General features: G+C 38.9%; 1 protein-coding gene and 1 long non-coding RNA gene across 17 annotated transcripts in view; one reads left to right on the top strand and one right to left on the bottom strand.

The window, feature by feature from the left end:
• The window catches only part of LOC137160223 (uncharacterized), a 30,152-nt gene extending 18,170 nt beyond the window's left edge, over positions 1-11,982 (bottom strand). Inside the window, exon 1 of the long non-coding RNA XR_010921816.1 lies at positions 11,685-11,982. This is a non-coding gene — a long non-coding RNA (uncharacterized lncRNA). The remainder of the gene's footprint in view (positions 1-11,684) is intronic.
• Positions 1-23,138, top strand: part of CAMK2D (calcium/calmodulin dependent protein kinase II delta) — a 251,327-nt gene that overhangs the window by 200,533 nt on the left and 27,656 nt on the right. The window lies entirely within an intron of this gene.

The raw sequence follows: 23,138 nt of genomic DNA, 5'->3' as shown, positions 1-23,138 counted from the left end.
CCAGCGTTTTTTTTGTGCTTCTCTTGTATTATGGTCCTATAATTATCTTAACCTCAGCCTCTTTTTTTTTTTTTTTTTTTTAATTTTCTGCACAGTAACCTGCATAACATTAGTCTTTTTGTTTTTGTTTTTTAGGTTTTTTTTTTCTTTTTTTTAAACTCTGTAATATGACACTATTCATTCTTATTTTAATAACATTTTGTGGGTTTAAAGCCAGTGTATTCAGCTTGTTATTACATGTTTCATACAAGACTTTGGTGTTTAGCTTGAAGTACAAAATTTTAGCTATAGTGGATCCACAAAGCAGATATGGGAATAAAAAGGAACATGTTGAAAAATAAGAGGGGAAGTGGTCAGAAAAAGAGAAAATTTATCAGTTAATTAACCATTATAGTGTTGGGGTCATTTTGCACTGTATTATACTAGAAGTGTTATGCCTGTGGGTATCATTATTAAAGTGTTTAATAGCAGAAACATGCATTAAAATATAGATTTAAAGATGCTGGGGATTTTCAATAGCTTCAAGACTGTAAGAGAACATATTGTGATGTGAAACAGATTCAGTGGATGCAGTTGCTCAAATCATGTTTGGTAAACTGTTGTTTTATTTCTGGATAATGGAGCATGCAGTATCCTTGTTTGATAAAGTAATTGATGTTGCCAAAGTAAGGGACTGATAGTGTAATGCTTTAGGACTCAAGAGTATCTCTGAGTCAGAAATGTAGTAATACAAGATAAGATAATTCTTTAGTAGGACGCTCGATTGTTTATGAGCTGGCATTCAAATGAATATCAGTAACCTGGTGATAGCTTACATGTTTGTCTTGGACAAAGAGTTCTTTTGCTCAATGAAGAAGTGACACATTTACCAATAGTTTCTGTAAGCATATAGCTTCTGTTTCACTTTTATTATCTATGCTATCAAATCTTATCCCGGGGCTCAAGTAGCAATGTTCTCCTGCTAAGCAGTATTTGTATGGTTCAGTATATTTCACTTCAACAAGATCATTCATCTCAAACAGATAGATAAAAATAGCTATATAGTCTCCACAGAAAAACTTAGTTATAAAAAAGAGGATGATGAAAAGTCCATCAATGCCCAGTCCTGAAATATTGTGGAATTGATAGAATGGAGTATAGCAAGCTGATACTAACAGATAATCCCAGCTCCATGCCCCATAAAGAAGGGGGGAATATAAACATAAGGTCCCTGTCCATATAACCTGGGATAAATTTCCTCCACAATCCAAACTGTACTGTTAATTAAGTAACTTGCTTTTCTTTCTTACATGATTAAGCAATGAACAAGTTAACAATGTGGATGGTTAGTGTATCATTGGAGTTATCATCTTCATGCCTCTGAACAATTGTTTCAGGCTCTCTGCAAACTCAGGGAGACGATTGTTAAACTCAGTTCATGTATGAAAGGTTTTCTGTGCAACTATAACAGCTAGAGCCTTTTTTTTTCCCCAATGAAAGCTGATTCTTTGGAGAAAAATGGGAGGCCTGTCTGCCGCCTACCTTTCTTGCTAATCCTTCATGCCCCCCCTCACCCGCCTCCAGGGGAGTGCACCCTATCCTTTGGGAAACACTGCTTTATATGGATTCAAAACACACTTATTTTAAAGATGTAATTGGAACTATCCAGGATCCACAGCTACCTGAATATATTAGGCTGAACTCAATGAGTTATTGCCCACTGTGCAAAGCAGATGGAACTGTCCAAGATTAAGGATGCTTGACCCACTCTTTAAAACTCCTGTTTACTTCTCCTTCCTATCACCAACACTCAGTTCACACAAAATAGCATTCCAAAATTTCCAAGTAAATCCCAAGGAATGTGTGTGATGCCATTATCTAATTACTCCTCTACAATTCCCATGAAATATTTGACATTTACCTGGTGACTCTATGGTATTTTGGTCCCAGCTCAGTTCTTCTCAAACAGGTATTACCAAAAGTCAGGCCTAATAAATAAATGGCCAATGAAGCAGTCAAACCTTTATTTAATTTTTCCTTTTGTTTAAGTAAAAGGCTATCAGAAAAACACCCAGCGCAGAGAGCATCACACCTTCTGCAGCACAATCCAATTAATATTAATAATTTTGTTCCCGATTACTGAGCAAGAGAATAATGGGGAAACTATTTTTAAACAGCCAGTTAGTCTTGACATTTCAAAATCAGGCACTCGAGATAATCACTATTAAATAGCTCTATATAACTTTGTGCAAATTGAAAAAAGAGTAGTTTGCAAGCTTTCATCCATATATTAATGTATCTAAATTTTTCACATTCTCTTCTTTGAAAGACAGCTAAACAAATTTTTCTGAAAAATACTGGTTAGTTCCAACAAGCCGTGCATTGCTTTTTCCTACAAATCAGCAGAGGATGGAAAAGTGAGATTTAGACATTCTTCTCAAATGAAATTTAATTTTGGAAAGCATTATCATTTGTAGTAATGTGTGTTTTGTTTTGTTTTAGATACAGTAGACTGTTGGTGATGATTCCCCATTACTATCAAAAGATGACTAAATTTGGAAAATATTTAGAACACTTTGGCAATGTAAGGGCTTCCAATATTTCCTGTAGGTGCTTTGGATCCATTTATTATAGTAATTTACAGTATAAATGAACCATTAGACATGCTTAAGATGGCAAAACTTTCATGGCAGGGATTTTCTCCTTAATGTGTTTGTATAGCAGCCAGCACATTAGGACCCCAATCCCAATTGGAGCTTTTGGATGCTATTGTAGTATAAATATTTCCTGTTAACAATAGTGGGGGAATAAACTATCCAGAATTAACCACAGATGGTGTGGGAAGCTCAAAATCATATTTGTAATTATTTGTAATTATACCCTGCTCTAAGCCATGCTGGTGAAATATGACTTCCAGTCTTACTCTAGACTGGCAGAGTTCCATGCCTCGCTGCCAAAGGACAAATACATAGAATTTAAGGCCTTAATACAGGAAGGCAAGCTGGTCTCCAAAGTTGCCCTCCATGCAGCAGTAGACACAGTGGCACAGCCCCTTGTATCGAGACTTATTTTGTGATGTGACTCTTGGCTACAGACCTCAGGCTTTCCAAAAGAGGTCCAAATGACACTGGAAGATGTACCATTTGACAATCAGAAATTATTCCGTGACAAGACTGATGAGTCTCCCTTCCCTGAAGGACTCCAGGGCCACTCTTCCATCACTTGGCCTTTACACCCTTGGTCCTACCAGTTCCCAACATCGACAAGCTTATCGGTCTCGCTATCAACCAAGACCCAATTATCAAACATCATCAACCCTACCCTCAATGACCGCAGGAGCAACAATGCTACCAGCAAAGATCACAACGCCCTCGCCACTCCTCAGCTACCACACCGGTGGCCTCTAACCCACACCAACACCCGAGACAACACTTTTGACTTTCAACAAGAGAACCACGAACCCACCTCTGAACCGAGCTCGCCCCACTCATTCAATTTGGAGGCTGTCTTGCTCACTTTTATGAGGAATGAAGCAAGATTACCAGCAACCAATGGGTGCTAGATATCGTACAACAGGGCTACTCCATAGAGTTCAACACATTCCCGCCCCACCGCCCACCATGAGCAACTAAGGCAGATGCAAAGCAAATATACCTCCTATGCCAAGAGACTCTAACACTATTCAAAAAGAGACCGATAGAACGAGTTCCCTCCGGCTACAGGAACCATGTGTTCTACTCTCCCTACTTCCTCATTCCAAAGAAAGGGGGAGATCTTAGACCCATTCTGGACTTACGCATGCTCAAAAAATTCATCCACAAATTCCGTTTTCAGATGGTAACAATACCATAAATTACCCCCTCCCTCAATTAACAGACCTGGTTTGCGGCTCTCAATATGAAAGACTCATATTTCCACCGAGCCTACTGCAAATGTCTCCGCTTTTAAGTTGGGCTATCTCACTATCAGTTCCACGTTCTCTCCTTCAGGATAGCTACAGCGCCTTGGGTGTTCATAAAAGTGTTCGCCGTCGTGGAGGCTTACATGCGACGACAAGGCCATCCTTTGTTTCCTTACCAGGACAACTAGTTACTGGTGGCATCATCGCGCGAACGCCTGCTAGTAACTATCCAGTCCCTGCAGAATCTGTTTGCCAACCTCAGCATTTGTATCAACAAGGGCATATCCACTCTTATTCCTACTAGGAACTTCACGTTTATCGGAGCCATGCTGGACTCTCAGGTAGCGCAACTGTTTCTTCACAAAGCCCTTATGAACAGTATTGCACAATTGCGACACCATCCATGGACACATACTCAATGATGTGTCTGCCTCCTGAGATACATGGCAGCATCTACATTGGTCACACCATATGCCCGTTGCCACATGAGCTGCCTAGAACATTGGTTATGGCTGGTTTATGACCCGAACAAGGACCACCTGGACAAATGGGTCTCCCTACCACCAAGAGGGGTAGCCTCCCTGACATGGTGGCGGGATCCCTCCAAGGTTTTGGTGGGCATACCCTTTCACCACCCCAAACCAGACATGATCCTCATGATGGATGTGTCTCTCGTGGTTTGGGAGGCCCATGTACAAGACCACACAGCTCAAGGGCTGTGGTCTCCGAGAAAGGCGAGGATGCATTTCAACATCCTAAAAATGAGTGGTTCGTCATGCATGCAACGCCCTCCTTCCCCTATTCCAGGGCAAACATGTTGAACTCTTGATGGACAACATGTCGACAGTATTCTACGTAAATAAACAAGGAGGGGCCAGATCCCTATCCCTATGCCAGGAAGCAATCCGCCTATGGAACGGGTGCCTGCGGCACAATATAATATTACAGGCGGTGCACTTAACCTGGGACAGACAATGTCCTTGTGGACGAACTCAGCCACTCCTTCCATCGCTCCCAGAAATGGGAACTCCACGACCCCACTCTCCGGGATGTTTTCTGGCAGAGGGGAACCTCTTCACCCCGGCAACAAACAGCAAACTTCCCTTCTTCTGCTCCAAGGGCTCCCTGGGACAGGTATCACGGGGACACCTTTCTCATTCCATGGACACCAGACCTCCGGTATGCCTTTCCTCCCCTTCTGCTCATTCCTTGGGTACTCAGATTGAAACAAGACAGTGCACAGATCATATTCATAGCCCTGTCCTGGCCCAGGCAGCATTGGTACTCGGACCTACTGCACCTGCTGACCCACCCTCCAATATCTCCCCCCCTCATATTGAACCTGCTTTACCCAACAGCATGGCCGCATCCAGCATCGCAACCCAGCACCACTCCACTTCTTGGCATTTGGATGGGACTTGCAAGTAGACAATGCCTGCTACTCCCCGTGCAACGGGTGCTCACTCACAGCCGCCGTCCCATGACCAGGGCCTGTTATCAGATCAAATGGCGATGGTTTATTCAATGGGCTTCAGACAATCATTACTCTTTATCAACCATGAGTATTGCAACGGTCCTATACTACCTCCTCTCCCTACGATGACTCAGGCTCATTCATTCCTCTGTAAACGTTCACCTAGCAGCCATAAGTGCTTTCCTCCCACCTTTTACATGGGTTCTCTATTTTTAGTCACCAAACCATCACTAGGTTTATGAAAGCTTTACTTAACTTGTTCCCAACCATCAGGGACCCCACTCCAGCCTGAAACCTCAACCTAGTCCTATCCATGCATACAAAGGCACCCTTTGAACCTGTCCTTCTGCACCCTCCCGTACCTATCTATTAAAACAACCTTTCTTGTAGCTATTACCTCAGCTCAACGAGTTATTGAGCTAGCAGCAACGATGGCAGACCCTCCTTTACCATCTTTCACAGGGACAAAGTCTCCCTAAGGCTTCACCCCATGTTTCTCCCTCAGGTAGCTTCCCAGTTTCATCTCAACCAAGTTATTCACCTCCCTGTTTGTTACCCTAAGCCACTCTCTTCTACCAGAGAAAGGACCCTACACTCCCAATGTCTGGCAGGTACTTGCCGTCTACTTACAATGCACTCGCCCTTTCAGAACTTCACCAAAACTCTTTGTGGTGATAGCGTATCGCTGCATATCTCACATATATCCCAGCATATCTCTCACTGGATCGTTCGCTGCATCAAAGAATGCTACTCCCTCTGTCAAGTTCAACTTCCACCTTGTGTAAGAGCACACTTTACAAGGGCACAAGCAACCACGACGGCCTTCCTCACTGACATCGCATGGCAGGATATTTGCAAATCAGCAACCTGGACTTCCTTACACACGTTCACAGCTCACTACACTTGGACTAATGCTGCATCCACTGACGCACCAGTGGGCTCTGCAGTCCTACGTATTCTGGCATCTATGGAGCTCTAGCCCTGCCTCCATACTGGTTACTGCTGGCTACTCTACCACAATGGAATCCACGCAGGGACCATCACTCAAAGAAGGGGCGGTTACTTACTGTAACTGATGGTTCTTTGAGATGTGTGGTCCCTATTTGAATTCCAGTCCCGCCCCCCCATCTCCTCTACTTAAGGCTCGATGCCTGGGTGTAAGAGAAAACTGAGGGGGTGTCGACGTATAAGACCTCAGACACACCACGTGGGCAACACGAAGCATGCACATGGGTCGAAGGACACTGCTTTCAACAGCTCCAGTGCATGGCGCACATGCATATCCATGATGGAATCCAGATAGGGACCACACATCTCCAATAACCATCAGTTATAGTAAGTAATCTTCCTTTATTGGACCAACTCAGAAGCCTCACCTAGCTTGTCTCTAATACCAAATATGTTCATTTTATCAATAAAAAGATACACTTTTCTAACTTTCAGCCTGAAAATCAAGGTTGGTTATTTCCTTCTGAAGCAACATCACCAGTAGGAAAATTATCTCATTGATGGTGTGTGTGGAACCTCATTGAAGGCAATGAGATTGCCTAAGTATAACTTATTAGCCTTAGAATTGGAAGTTAGTAAACAATTGTGTTGATGATGTGTAAGAAGAATAATCCAGTCTCTCCTATGTGAATCAGTAGCTCACTCTTTCCTAGCTGTGTTAACTTTGCAAGTAGAATACAGGGAAAAAAGTACTAACAAGTTGTTAATCACTGAAGTCAACAAATACGATTCTACATGCACATGGAGCAGATGTGAAGCATAGCAAGATGTGCCTTTTTCACATAGCCACTTTTCAAAGTACAATGAGATATCAAAAAATGCAGATGACTTGATACTAGCTGTATCAGTAGATGGAATCTTGAGACATTTGTTACAGTTAACCCCTCACTTGCCATGGAGTGATAGTCCCAATCAAAAGCAGGGCAAATGTCCCCAGAATTTCCACTGAATACTAGATTGTGGCTGTAGAGCCAAAACCACTCAGTAGAAGAGGTAGGGAGGTGCATTGCCTTATCATGAGGCACTGTGTACTCTGTTGAGTATACCTGCGAGGGTAGCCCCTATTTCTTTCTTGGAAAGGTTTCATGTGTTCTCCCTATGCATGCTCAGCTGTGTTAGCACTGCCTATTGCTCTCACTACTCCTTTTCCCACTGCTTTTGGAGAAACTAGAACCTCTCATAGGTCTTACGCTGGTCCTCTACACCTGTGTAAATTTCAGTCCTTGCACAAAGGATAGTGGGGTGATTTCCTGTGCTCTCTTCCCCTCAGGTTCTTACCCATTCATATAAAATCAAATTGTAGATTATGCTTTTTGGTGGTATACGATCTAGAACTAACTTTAATTAAGTCAATGATGTTGCCCGCTTCCATTCGCAAAGTTTCAGTGTGTGATTTACCTTGACTTGAGTGTACTTCAGGTATTTTAGCAACCAATAACTCCTCAGTGTAAATTAGCAGCATAATGATAATGATTTTGGTTACTGGAAAGCAATAGCTTGTAGAACAATTACGTTTATTTGCAATTGATATGAAGAAAAATGACTTCAGTGTAATTTACTTTTATTTGTAATTTCCTCCTACAAACCATTCTGTGTAGTTTAGGAACTAACCTTGTTAACTATATAATTTAATTATAGCTGAGCCTCTGCACTATTAGAGATAATGCCATGTTGATGTCTATATTATAAGTCTATAATTTTTTGGGTTCATAATTTAGTTATAAAAGTTTGTTTGAAACTTAGCTTGCCCCCGGAATGCAGTTATAAGAGAACGTAAATAAAAAATGTTTTGCCCAGGAATGTTTGATTGATTGTTTAATATAAAAATGAACCAAAGTTGATATGCCCTTTATGCTCACTGATACCTGATAGGAAGGATGAGTCTTATAATAAAAGTGATGTCTGAGTTAGAGAGAGGTTCTGCTTCTGCCTCTGCTACAAAGCAATTAACAACTGCAGTAGAAACTAAGTAGCAAAATTGTTGGGCAGAGCAGCAAGGACCTGACAGCTGTTTATTTTCTAAGCTGTCCTGTCACTGGAATGGTCTCTATTGCTCCAGCTCCCATAGAAGTCAAGCCCTATATATCTATCGTCTGTGTCCTGGTTAAATTAAAGTGAAAAGTAGAAAATTGGCTGAAGGACATAAGAAATTTCCTGTTAATGACCTTAATTACAAAATTGTTATCAGAAGTCACGAAGCTGTCTTCTCAAGGGAGATGAATAATTGTCTGAAACAGCTCAGTAAAGCTATACAAAGTCTAATCAGTTCCATCACGTGAGGTGGGGAGAGCACAAAATGATGGTGGCTACAGACAGTGGCTGGCCCATTTGCTATTGCTGGGTTCCCCCGCCCTGAGTGTGGGGACTCCTCCCTCCTAGTGCCCTTGCAGGTGTAGTCACCACATAGGGAGCAGGAAGAATGTGGGTGTGCAGGGAGAGTGGAAGCTGTACCTGTGAAGAGGCAAGCTTCTCTGCATGCTGGGAGTTCCAGGAAGCACCGTACCTCTCTGAGTCACAATTCCTCCCCCAAGTTCCCACTTTGGCACTGCCCTTTACTCAGGATTGTCCCTGGTAGGCAATATTGGTTTTAGTGGACCCACTTACCCTCCTAACCCCAAAGGCTAATGAAGAATGTTATTGTCAATGAGGCTGTTGAGATGCAAAATGTAATTTAATAATAACTTAGTGGAGAATAAATATGCGGAACGGCTGATCTGAGTGGAGATGATGTGGTGTTGGTTGAAAATGAAGAATTTTGAAATGTCCGTTTCATTAACATTGCTGCTGGAGGGAGACTCTAACATTTGGCCAGTTAATTACAGTGCAGCAATAAAAGTTCTCTTATGGTGTTCCAGTAGAATACATGATGAGGTACATAGATATATTAGGGCAGACTGTGAAGAGTTCTGAATGAAAGGAGTGACTTAAAGAATCCTCTTCTGATGTTATTTTTCTCATTATTTAGCATCACTCTCTTCAGGAATACTGTACAAGTTCCTATAAGACTCAGTAGGTGCCATTCCCACCCTGCTCGTATCACAGTACACTAACTTACTCCAATATAGGGATTTCTGTTATTATTTATTTAAGTAACAGTAAATATAAACTTCTAGCCAGTTTGAGTATGTGTATGAGCTTGCCTGATCCTAGGGTTGCTCCCTGCAGGATCCCTTCATCTGTGCCTGTTCTCTCTACCTCAGAGTACAATCAAACTTTTATATCATGGATTAAAGATGCTAGGACCCATTTGTTCTAGGTAGCATGAGTCAGTGGAACCACAGCTCTGCATTATGCAAGGTCTCATAACCTGACATATCTTGCTAATATAATGTGACTTTTGTAGTCACTGCCACTTTAGGGAATTTGTAGAGGTGAACCATAAGAGATGTGAAGGCTGGAAGCTTTTTGCCTATGGAGAAGGGAAGGCGTTAGCATGCCTTCAGGGATTCTGGGACGAGCACACTGAGAAGTAACATATACCTTATTTTTAGAGATGCAGCATATGTACAAATGTTCTGGGCCACTCCTAACTTGGAATGCCTCCGTTAGGGTGTTAAGAGTGCCTGAAGGTACTTAACACTCTCCCATTCTTCTTACATTGTACACAAATTGAACAAGCATCAGAATTGTGGCTTCTTCTTGTGCACATATACATAGGTCTTCCTCTACCTCACCCATTTGCACACCTGTGCAGCGGCAACCAAAATGTAGTGGGAAATGCTCAGTTTATGATATTCACAGATCTTTTAAGTTATCAGTTTCTTTGTTTATTTCATAGGTTATTGATTTGACTGTTTACAAACAGTGTTACAAATATGTGGGCACTATGAAACTGAGTGATCCTAAACTTTTCCTGGAGGATTTCTTTTATACTGAGCATGTATGTGTGCGTGCATGAATATATATAGGCATTATGGTTAGATAAGAGAATGGCATATTTAAAAAGGCACCCTGAATTCTATTTTCACAAATCTGTCTTGAAGAACAGATTCTTGAGAACAGACCCCTTGGCTTCATCAGAAAATTGGGTGTACTCTAACATTGCATCTCATTGTGCTATTGGTTTGTATTAGAAGGGAGATATTTCTGTAATCTGGAGGCAGTGAAACCAAGAGCTATAGTTCATTTTTCGTACATTGAATGTAATAGTTTCCATTTAAAAATAATACTGTGAGTAAATATGGGTCAGTGAAGAACAGCCATGAATCATTTATATGTATGTGTTTTTAAAAGTGGATTTTTTAAATAGAAACTTTATTTAGAAGACAATGGAAAAGCATAAGATTTTTAAAAATTGATATTGGGCCAAATGTTGTGCATGAAATCCTTTGGACCTGCAGTTTAGGGCACTTGGTCACCTAAGGATCTGACTGTACCCATAGATGATGTGACATCGAAGTCATAATAACAAGACCTGTAAATAATTGCAGCTGTGGAAACAAAGATGAGTCTTGGAAAATTTTACACATAGTAAAGGGCATATTACAGGAATTACCTGTGGGATTTCAGCTCCTTTTAGGAAGGTAGATTATGAAGCCCGTACACATCAAGAGCATCTCTCCAGTCTAAGAATGATAGATATGTTTTCTCACTAATGTTGTAGGATACCTTATTTACTTTTGCCAGTAATACACACAAGCTTTTGAGGATTGATTTGCTGGTTGCAAAATGATCTGGAAATCTAGATTTCTCATGGTGATGTGTCCCCGAGGGTGAATTGATGTAAACGCTAGTAAGAGTGATAATTTCCCATGAGCAAAAGTAGTGAGCTTCAGGGCATTTTCAGAACAGATACATTCTAGTTCATCTGTCCTGCTCAATTTGTCCAAATGGTGGGTATCTTCTAAATATAATCCATTCAGAGAGCATGTACTTACAAATGATTTGTTAATGTGAATTCATTTTATTCTGGTTTAAAATAGGATGACTAAACCAATTTAAATTAAGTAGGTTGAACTATAAACTGTTTGTAGCTTTGCTAACCAAAAACTAGTCTTTTCAGACCCTAAGAATAGAAGAGAATGGCTCTTTCCAAACCCCTCACATCACAGTATCCGATTAAAGCGATTGACACTTAGCACTGGCATCTGAACAGAGGCATCTGTGGCTACCACTGTTCCCTTTTCCTTGACATCAAACCTCATTTCCCTAAAATGCATTGTTAGCATTTTTTTGTGTTCAGAGATTTTGTCCATTTGTTGTTTGTGATTAAATTATCCTTTTTTTTTTTTTTTTTTACCTTCTTTCCCCCCCCCCACATCTGCATGCCCCCCTACAGCTTTCAAAAAGGAGGGTGACATGGAGAGGTTATGTTCTGCTCACCACTCCTCTTCTTCCATTGCTTCTTCATCTCACTGGTCACCATCTTTGCTGTGCCCCAGCAGCCGCTCCTGCTGTCAGTGTCTGCTGAGGATTTTGATCATGCTCTACCTCTTCATCTTTGTTTGTTCATATGTTGTGTTTCTTTCCATCAATTCAGCGGCCAAATCCATGGAAAATGTAAACTCACAGAGTCACTTGCATGAGTCTGAGCCTTTCCAATCCACTCCTTCCTCTGTGCTGTGTAAGTTGAGAGATGCCATCAGTTCAGATGGTCCCATCTCACAGTCAGACAAAAGACCTTTGTGATCTGGCCTAGAATGTCCGTTGTTATTTGTTGTTGTTGCTGTTGATTATTATGGTTTGGGGAGGGGGGTTGCATTTGATTGTTTTCTTCCTTAGTTAATTTCCATGAATGCTTCAAACTGTAAAAACAGCATCATTTACTGTAGTAAATAGCTATTAATATTTCTGGAAAAGAGGAATTCATCTGTGCGGCAGATTAATGCTCCAAGAAAGACATTCCTGAAGTCTGCCTTGAAGGCTGGGTGAAGTCCAGTTCTACTGGGTAAAATGTCTATGTTGAAGAGTACAATGAAAAGCTTTGAGTGGTAAGCCTGACAGAATTCAGAGAAGCAGTCATTGTATGGAACAGAACTACTTCACATAAATTAGGTGGGAGCTTCTGATTATATGGATGCAATGCTCGTTCTTGACTTCTTTCAATATATCCTGTACAGCTCTTCTTTTTAAAACTGTACAAATCAACTTGAACAGCATAGGGCAGGATGTAATAATAGCGTCCGAGAAATAACCCCTCAAATGAATTAATTGTTATGTTTATGAATGTCACTAAGGCATTTGCCTTGGCTTTAGTTGTAGAGGTTTGTTGAACTCCTGGACCTAGGCCACAAGGGTGTTTGGTGAGGGAGTGTCTCTCTCTCTCATATGACAGTGTTCATATGATTTGTTACCAAATTAAATTTTGGTTGGTGTGCTTTGATACACTTATTTTTCATTATGTGTAAAGAGTTATAAAATGTTCCTGACTATAGAAAAACACCATCTATACATAACTTACATTTTAGGAAACAGAATTAGCACATGAGAAGCAACACTGTGGCCAAAGGACAGGTCCTGGAGTGTGTAAGATTTCTTGCAAAAGGCATACAAAGGGAAGTGAGACAATCCAAAGAAAAAATGCCAATAAGCATTTTAAATTCTTATTATTCTTTCTGAATCTGTTCATTTTTCATCAAACTACCATGAAAAATTTAAATAGCACTCAAATGCAATAATATTCTATGTATTCGTTTTTTGTCATTTCAGTGAAGTTTTTACAAAATAAGGAGTGATGCTTGACATAACCATATTTGACGCTTATTGATTTTATAGGTGCATGAACAACATCTTGCGTCTTCATCCTTTTAGAGTATTGAATAATTTGTGCTCCTTGAAAGGCAGCTCCAAGAAGCAAGGCAGTTGTGTTTTATCTAATTGTAAACCACTGTGCGTATCTATGGAGCAAAATAATAATAAGGCCATACTGTGCATAGATCTATATGTTTGCTGAGGTTATTATAGCTCACTTTCCTGGAGCCTATGCACTTTTTTGCTTATCCGACCTAGAAACAGATTATGGCACTAGGGCTCCCTAACCACTCTTCCCCCCCTCTTTTCCTCCTCCCCCCCTCCCCCCCCCCCACAAAAACTTCTCAAAATGCATATATAAAACTACAGATATTGTTTTCTCTAAGAAATAGCATAATGCTATTAAAAAAACCATCTGCTGTATGCAAAATAATTTCATAATGTTAGCCTGCTATAACTGATCTGATTGCTCACAAATGAGACACAAAATGTATTAGTTAAAATCCCTGTTTTGGCAATGATTCTTGAACACACAGTTATTCATCATGGTAATATATCAGATTGGTAGTTAATCTCCAGCCCTGAACTTTGTGTAAATTATTGTATCTCTGTGGGGAACATATGCTGGTTCTACAGAGTTGTGTATTCAAGAGGTCCTAAGTTTTAAATACTACATTTATGGGGGTAAAGTTATTAAGATATCAAAAGCATTTTCTAAAACAGTTGCAAGTCTTTAAGGGTGGCCATTATACTACATAATCTGCCCTTCTGAAACGTGGCCTAAAAGTATAGACATAAAAGAGTATAATATGGTGAAGATTAGGCTAATGTTCCGTTTACAGTATATGTCATATATGGTCATTTCTCAGCACCCAATCTTGAATTAAAATAAGGGCAAATGCAAACACACATGCTCTATTTCAATGAGTTCCTGCTCCGAATCATCAGTCTATACCAGGGAATTCATTTTTAAAAACTTAAGGACCAAAGCTCAGCTCTGCATTCATCCAGTTTTTTGGAAATGTAACTCCATTTAAGTTACAATAGTGTCAAACTGAAGTAATGCAGTGGTGAATTAGGCTCTTTCCTTTGTATAGTAGATCATGTCATTTTTAACATTTGGTTGGTGTGGCGGATCAGCTATGCTTCAAAAAAGTGACACCATACTAAACAGCAGTGCTATACATCTCCACTTGATTGATTTTAAGGTACATCATGTGGATCATGAAGTTAAAATTAGTTCATGTGACGTTTAAAATGAGCTGTGTCTCAGCATGTAAGTTAAAGCTACCTGTTTCAGTCCCTGTCGCTTCCCAAGCAATTGCCAGGATACATAGCTTTTACTATTGGCATAGATATTGTCTATCTGAAGTGAACCTGACATTTTCTTCTAAGGTTTGAATAAGACATTAAAGAAGATATTGCATGCAGTACCCCTTTGGTGTTCTTTCTCTCCCATACTTTAGACCAGACGGACTTACCAGAGACAACTATCCAATCCCAATCCTTCCATATATCCCACATCAATATTGTGCCAGGCACCATGGACTGGTGATTAAAGGAGAGGTCTGGAGATCAGGAGACCTTGGTTCCATTCCTGATATTGATTCACTGTATGACCATGGGCAAACCATTTAATCTCTCTGTGCTTCAGTTTTCTGTTCTTTAAAATGGCAGTAAAAAACATACCCATAATTGTAAATCAATTGAAGTCCTCTGAGTAAAGATGCTATATGAATCCAAAGTGCTACTGTCATTTAGTAGACAGCTTTGTTTTCTATAAACAAGGAATTATGTTGTTTATTGATGTGATCAGTTCTTAATTCTTTGCATTTTGTTCTGTTTGTATGGTTCCAAAATAAAAATACTATACTCTTTTAAATATCATAATGTAATATAATTATAAAAACTTTATTTTTGCTGTTCACTCATACAGGAATTTAAAAGATGTTTTAAATTTTTTTCCCTCTTTTTCCTTTAAATATCAAGGAGATAGAAGGGAAGTGCAGCAAGTTAAAACAATTTATTTTGTTTGGTTCTTTGAATCAACTCTGCAGACGTTAATACATCACATTTAGTCATTTCCATTACAGAAATGAGCAAATAATTCCTTCAAGATCCAAACTTATTCCTGATTTCCTCCTCCTAACTCCATTTATTAAACAGGAGAACAGCACCTAATACATCAGAAATTGTCACTTTAAAAAAATATATGTTTATTACTTTATATGATTTACATAATATACCACTGATTGCTTTTACTCATGTGATTTCCATATTTGCTTCTCATATCAGTTTTTAGTATTCAGCTACACTGAAGTTATAAGTAACATTAAAACTTGGGGGATGGGGAGGGGAAGCTGACATTCTGATGGAATATGCTGGTTTTAGAAACAGAGATGTAGTATTCAGTGTACACTTTCGTCATATATTTCTTCCTGATTTTAGTTTTTGTTATGCTATAGGTATGACTTCTGCCGTCAGATAGCCCCCCAGTAAGCCCCATGAAGATGCAGAGGGGTAAATGAAGGATAAATGTGGCCAATAGTGCCTCTTATAGTCATGTTGGTGTTGCTTCTCAGAATATCTCACTTACTGTGTTTGTGGGGCAAACAAACTCAATTTTGTAGGTGCTCTAAGGAGGCAATCCTCCAGAGTTAATATGATGTTGTTATGCTGTGTCTGCAGAAAAGGTTACTCACAGACACAACACTAGCTATTATGAATTAATTGGAGGCGGATGGTGTGAAACAATCTTCTCCCTCATCTTATTTAGATATAGAAAATACTGTGGTAACTAATCCATTGATGAACTGTGGACTCAGTAGAGTAATACAGTACACTGGTGAAAAATTGAAAAGCATGATGACCTTGCATAAGTGGCAGGAATTTGCATCCCAGATTTGCTGGAACATGAAAAAAGCTTGTGAGTTATCACAGGATCATGTAAGCTTCTGGGGCAAAATCATGGCCCCATTGAAATCAATGGAAGTTTTGCCTTTGATTTCAGTGGGGTCACGATTTCATCCCAATAAACTGACAGTGATAATACAGTAACAGGTAGGCTAGAACAGTGTAGTCTATTGTGTGGATCAGCCCATGCTTACAGATAAGGATAATAGTGTGGGTTTCTATTAATTTGTAGTTTCTATCTAATTAATACGAAGCATGCTAGAGAATTCACGTATGGTAAAACTGGATAGAATCTCTTCTACAGTTACATACAAGACCTGGGGAGAGGGATGCATTTCTGAATGGTGAGAAAACCAGAAAATGGAGGATTGACCTCTGGCTAAAGCATGGTGTTGGAAATTAAAAGTTCTGGCTTCTGTCCTTGGCTTCGCTTGTGTCACTTTTGAGATTTAATCTCTTCATGCTTCAGTTTTCCCATCTGTAAAAATGGTGCAAACATCTCATGTCATAGGCATATTGGTGGGGGGTTAATTACATTTCGTTTCATTGTTGTTTTTAAAGCATTTTGAAATATTTAAAAGGCAGGGATAATGGAAGTGAAGAGTATTATCATTTATTCTATTATAAAACTGAGAGCAAATAGACAGTTCAGAGCGAATTGAGAGAGTTATAAGGGGGAGTACAATTAAAATAAAAAATGTATACTAAGACAAAGCACATCAATGTCTCAGTTACCACAAGATGCTTTGATGTTGTTAATGCATTTAAACATTATTTCTTGAGACAGCAAGCCAGGTTTGTGATTAATATAACACATTAAGAAATCTCAGCACAAACTTAGTGTTAAGTCACGATAGCTGCCATTCACCATTATATATTTCTCTTTGAGACTATAGAGTCATTACCATTAAAAAAAACAAAAAACAACCCACACCTGTTGCCACGTAAGTGATATTAACTTAATTGTGTGGTAAGTGTTAGCAGTTGGACTCCTCTGAAGTGTCTACAGTAACATGTACAAAGTGATGTTCCATTTGCTGAATACGACAAATAGTTTAGCATAATATGATAGCAGAGGTAAACGTAGGGAATGCATTCATTGTATTGGATCATGTATGTCATTATTTAATGGAAAGATAATTTACTGGCATAACTTTTTCAGATGTCTACTATGGCATGATACATTTGGGTTTTCATTAGACAAGCAATGAAACTTGCAGATTTTTTTTCCCTGTAGAATGGTGGGGAAGGTTGAAAAGAATCAGCAGTCTCAGAAACCAGCAAATTCATAAGATGATGAATCAGAGTGCATCATTAGGAAGAGAAGACACTGGAAAAGAATATTACTCTTAAAATGATAACATAAGTGTTAGATTGGGCATATAAAGTAAATCAAAACAAATTTTAGAATGTTTCAGGCTACAGTATAAACTTTTTTTAAGCTGGCTTTTTAAAAATAAATTCTGCATTTTTAACTACAACATTTTTTACAATTTGTGGTAAAGGACTTGAATCATTGATCAATTTAAGGTTCTATACGTAAAGAATTTAATAAAAGATTCTTTCAGAGCCTGATACAAATACCATTGAAAATAATGGAAATCTTTCCATTGATTTCTTTGGGCTTTGAATCAGGTCCTTGGGCTTTGATCCAGAAAACCACTTACACACCCTACACACACTACTTAAACATGTGTTTAAAGGTAAGCATGTGCTCAAGTGCTTTGCTGAATCAGGGCTTTAGTACTATATTTTGCTAATGTGTTTCTTATACAGCTGAGCAATAATTGACACTGAGTGAAATGTTCACTTTTTTTTTCTTTCTTGTAAACTAGATTTCTATACTATTTGTAGGAAGTAACCATAAAAGAGGTATAAAACAGCCAGAGCGAATTAATTTAAAAGTTTGAACAGTTAGTCCCTGAAAATGTTTTGTAGCCCTTGACTATTCCTCTCTCTTCTTCCATGACAGTAATACGTGCTGCACAATTGAATGATATCTGATGAGCTCATCTATAGATTTTTTTTTTTTAGTGACTGATACAAGAATGTTATCTTTCTTGCCTCCAACTTCCTTTGTGTTTTCAAAAATTGTAATGTTTTGTTCCAGCACGCTACAGTGCACTGTACAAAAGTACTATTAACTATATTTTAACTGTTCAAATTGCTATTTGTTGGGATCCAGTTTTTATTACAAATTAATGTAGACCACATTGTTCCATTCACTTTTAAGCAGAACTCCCCACTGATTTCAATGAAGAGTGTTCTTCTTTAAAATGAATAGAACAGTATGTCCCAAGGTCTATTGTAAAGAGCAGTGGAATAAATTGTTCTCAAAGTTTTATCTTTGTAAACAATATTGGAGGCAAGTGAGTGGGATATATTACCCCCAATTTTGTACATGGGGCTGGGGATTGTTTGTCTGCTTGCTAATTTGATAATCTGCAGTAGATCTCCCAGTCGTTAATGTGAATTAACAAGATCCCTCTGCACAGCACATAACTGATAAGCAGCTATGTTGTATAAGAACAGAAAATGCATGACGATGACCTTCATTTTTGACTTCATAATAATTACTGTTCCCAGAGGTACTTTATGTTAACAGGAGTATGCCAAGGAACAATAAAACCACAGGACTCCCAGTTGAAATCAGTGTAATAACAGTTCTAGCACAGTAATTATACAGTCAGTCACCTGTAGTATTAATAAACATAAATAAGTGTTTTAATCTGTGAGGGAGCATGTTTACAGAGTTTTTATTTTTAATTTATTATTGCAGCACAAGGCACATTGTCTACAATTTTAAACCATTGCATCAGCAGTGTTGTGCTCCCCCAGTTAACCAGGATTCTTATTAATGCATTTCTCATTAACCGGTTTGAACACGTAGCCCTTTGTGGGTAAACTAACACGAGTCTTCATTTTTACATATCAGCAGCTATTTTTTATACTTTAATTTTCTTACATTTTTGTCTCCCATTTCTTTTTGTTGTGATTAGTATACTAAAATATTGATTATTTCTATAGAGCAACATAAACATTTTTTCATGTTTCCTTAGTTTGATGCAAAAATTGTATGTTCTTGTGAGGTTTCACTTGTGTGGCCTGATTTATTTCTGCATTACCTGGTTTTATTAGTTCCGAAAGTTGCAAGCACAGTGCTCTCCAAGATGCTCATTCCATAGTTTGTATACCAGTAGATCATCAAACATTCAGTAAATGGAAAACACATCCCTGTAAAATGTGTCCAGAATTTAATAAATCCACAAGAATTGATGCATGTACTGGGATTAATGCTATTATAATGCTAAATGCTTTAATAATTTCAGCCAAAATTGTAACATATTCCCTCATTCCTTTGTATTAGATTTCCATTTTAGCTTGCCTTCAATATATTTTTGTTAGAAATGTCTTCATAATCATCATATACCTGCCACATGCCAAAATAAAGGTCACGTTTGTATGAAATACTGTTACCACAGTCCCAAACACACCATGCCTTTATTATATACTGTGTAGATTATATATTGAAGCCAGATCATGGGTCTGTAGTTGTCCAACCCTCAGCCTGGGCTTGGCCATAGTCTCTCTGAGTCTCTTGCCCCAGTTCCCGTACAGGAGCCCTCACTTTTGGGCAATCTCTCTGCTCCTTGTGAGAGTTCAACATACTCCCAGGTTTCTTCTTGAGTCCAATTACTTCTAGTCCCTTGTGGCACTCCTCGTCCCACCACAGGTCGCTGGCTGGGAGTAGCCCTCCATGGCCTCTCACCCATATCAAGCTTAGAGTGTGAGTCTGTCCTCAAACAAGGGGGGAAGGGCAGAAAGGCTAGCCACTGCCTCAGGCTGGGCTCCCTTGTTACTGTCTCACTAGCAGTCCTTAGTAGTCTCTCCTCCTGGGCAAAGTTCCCCTTTTTCTGTGGCAAGTCTCACCTTTTTAAGCTCCCCTTCTCACGGTGGAGCATGTTTGCCTAACTGGCACTGCCTGAGTGTAGGAATACTCATTAATCTTTCTCTCAGTGAGATGGGGACATGTCCCAAAATGGGGTCTATCAGGACAGCTCTGCTGCAGTAGATCTACTACACCTAGCAAAGGGTGACTAGGGTACCTCCATGCCCCAGAATCTGGCACCTAGCAAAGGGTGACTTCTTTCCCCAGAAGCTTGCCCATTTTAGAGTAGCTTGCTGGCTGTCCTAATCTGCTGTGGCAGAGGAGATGAGAGAAGCCCTGGATCCAACCCCCTGTGATGAGGTGGATCCACACAAACCCCAACGTAGGCACTATTTAGCTGGTCCAGATAGGAATCATCTACAAAGTTTGTAAGTATACACTCCATTATGCAATCATTAATGAAATTATTGAATACTACTGGACCCAGGGATGACTCCTATGGCATTCCACGAGATATGTCTCTTTTGGGATCCCTTCCCGTTTAACAGTAAACCACTGATAATTACTCTTTGAGTATAGTCTTTCAACCAGTTATGTACCCTACCTTACAGTAATTTCATCTAGACCACATTTCCCTAGTTTGTTTATGAGTGTCATCTTGGACTGTGTCAAAAGTCTTACTTAGAAACTAATATATGCCTCATGAGTATGTTCTGCAAAATAACAGAGTTCCAGTTGATTTGTAACAATACACTTAGGTATTTTCATATTTCTTCAGAAATTTTAACAACACTTTAATTCATCCTTGCTAAATAATTCTTTGTTCCCTGCAGAGCATATAATTTTATGGTATAGATATCCAGTGCCTTGTTTCAAAGCTGAATGTGTGTTTTTCTCTGCATTTTATAACATGAGGAACTTGAATTTTTAAGTCAGCCTTCCCAGAAAGTATCTCTACCAATTTTATCATTAACAAATCTCATGGCTAATTTTGCATTTGCCCCAGTTTTTTACAATATTTTTGTCAGTTGAGATACTAATTTTTTGTACTTGTTAACCAAAAACCCTAAATACAGGATTTCAGAGCTTTTATGCTCAGAATTTCATGTTGATATGTTAAAAAGAAATAATGTATATTTAGCAGGTAGTTTTGGTTTCTCTTTAAATATAACCAGCTAAATTGCACAGTTTAGGCTCTGGGCACTAACGCTCAATCTGCATGAAATGGACCACTCTAAACCTGTCCTTTCTCCGGGGGCAGACCATGCTTTTATTTTTACGTAAAGACCAACTTGTTTTTTGAGACCCATGTTTACCTTTCTGTAAGCTAAAATGCCATTGCTTTAGAGGAATAAGTTTGGTTGGGAGAGGGAGTGGCATATTTTATTGGTATGGTTTTTTCAAAGTGCTTTGGTTGTTAAATTGGGAAGGAACACTGAATGGGACTCCCCGTTGGTGCATTCTTGTACAAGAAGAATGGGAAATTCTCTCATTCAATCCTTAACCTCAATTATATTTTCTTGTAAACAATCACCCTTTAAGAAGTCTGGATATGATGTTGAGGGATCCAGCCAGTTTCCCAATGCCATATAATCCTTCATCATTCCCTTTTGTTTCAGCTGATTTATGCCACCCAGCTTTCAGTTTGCCCCCTAAAATTTATAAAAATACATACAAAAATGAAAACAACAAATTGCTGGGGTGTTATAAAATTCCATTTTCAATACCAAGGATCTTTTTCCAATGAGCTGTAGCACTGGTATATACTATAATATTGATCTCTATAAAAAATAAAAGTCAATTACATATGTTAGGCATTACACGATACAGTGAATATAATTTTAAAAACAACCTTGCAAAGTCAGTACACTTATATATCTCCACAGCACCTTATAATCAACACACTTCATAACAACAAAGAGCTCATCTATTCTAGTTCTGTTCATAAAAACATTCTCCTCCTCCTTCAGCACATTGCACTAGGAGAGAATTTATAAAACTCCAACATGACTTAATGTACCTAGAACTTGTACTCTTTCTGAAATCTTTACTGCACATTTACCAAAAAATATACTGGTATAAAATCACCAGTGTACATCAAATAGCATATTTTCATTAAAAAACAAAACAAGAGAATTAAGTTAGTTGTGTAGGGAGCATAAACTGAGTATGGTGATAGAATGATGAAGAATTATATGGCAGAGGGGAATTTATTAGCTGTCTTAATGCCTTCCCTGTTCATTTGCAGGCTTTTTACTATTGGTTTTATCGTGTATTTTAATGTAAAAAAAAATTGGAGGGTCAGGGAGTGCACGTTAGGTAGACTCCACTGAAATACAACCTTATTTTTTTAATGAAATTTTATTTGGGAATTTCCCTGACTTTTTAACAAGTGCCAAAATTTAAAATCAGGTTGACTCATAATGTCTGCAAGAGTAGAGCCATGCTTCAACCAATATCCACATCGCCTAGCTCACTGTACTCTCACTGATACCTCATTCAGTCTTCTGTGTCACTTCATCTCCTTCTCCATGCCTATCAGATCTCCTGCCTCCCACAACTGTGAGGTGAAGCACAGCTTCATGACATATTTCCTGTATCTCCACCCAGTCCATGTCCCTCCCAATAGCCTTATTCCCTCTACTTGATCCTAAGCCTTCTTCCAGACTCCTGCCCCTCGCATTTCTGCCTGCTTCCCAAACTCTGCTTCTGCCTTCCCTGGATTCTGCTTATAAACCGTTTAAAACATTTATCTGTGAATACATCGAACCAGCTTTTGTATCTCTGTAATTCCCTCCTTCCCCACCAAAAAAGGTAGTGTGTATGATGTTTCAAAAAGTACTATATACAGTTTGTGTAGAATTCCATGAGCTGTGGAGATTTTTTTCTTGTATTTTACTTTAATTACTAAACATTTCATGTTGCTTATATTTGTTCTTAGCTGTTATTTTCTTATAATGTTCATTCCAGCTTTCGGATAAGTAAGGCAGGAGAATCTGAGTTTTTTTCCATACATGAAGAAGCACTGCTGGAACAAATGTTGCTACTGTGGACTACATTGCACTTCTGTCTTAGGGCACATTGATTGAGAGCCAGTAGACATTGCATTTCAATAAGTTCACTGAATACGAATAAATCTAGCTTGTTTTGTATATGTACAATTATATGTGTGTAACCAATAGGAGAGGATGACAGTGTGTATATATAACATATTGGATTTCTGACAGTAAGTTACAGTAATATTTGCTGGTTCATAGAAATTTGATGAAAAAAGAGTTAGAAGA

This window comes from Emydura macquarii, unplaced genomic scaffold, assembly GCF_026122565.2.
Source record: "Emydura macquarii macquarii isolate MOO-44397 ecotype Brisbane River unplaced genomic scaffold, CSIRO-AGI_Emac_v2 contig_2171, whole genome shotgun sequence".
Lineage (NCBI taxonomy): Eukaryota > Metazoa > Chordata > Testudines > Chelidae > Emydura > Emydura macquarii.
The sequence above is the reverse complement of the archived record's forward strand: the minus strand, read 5'-3'. Positions and strand labels throughout refer to the sequence as shown.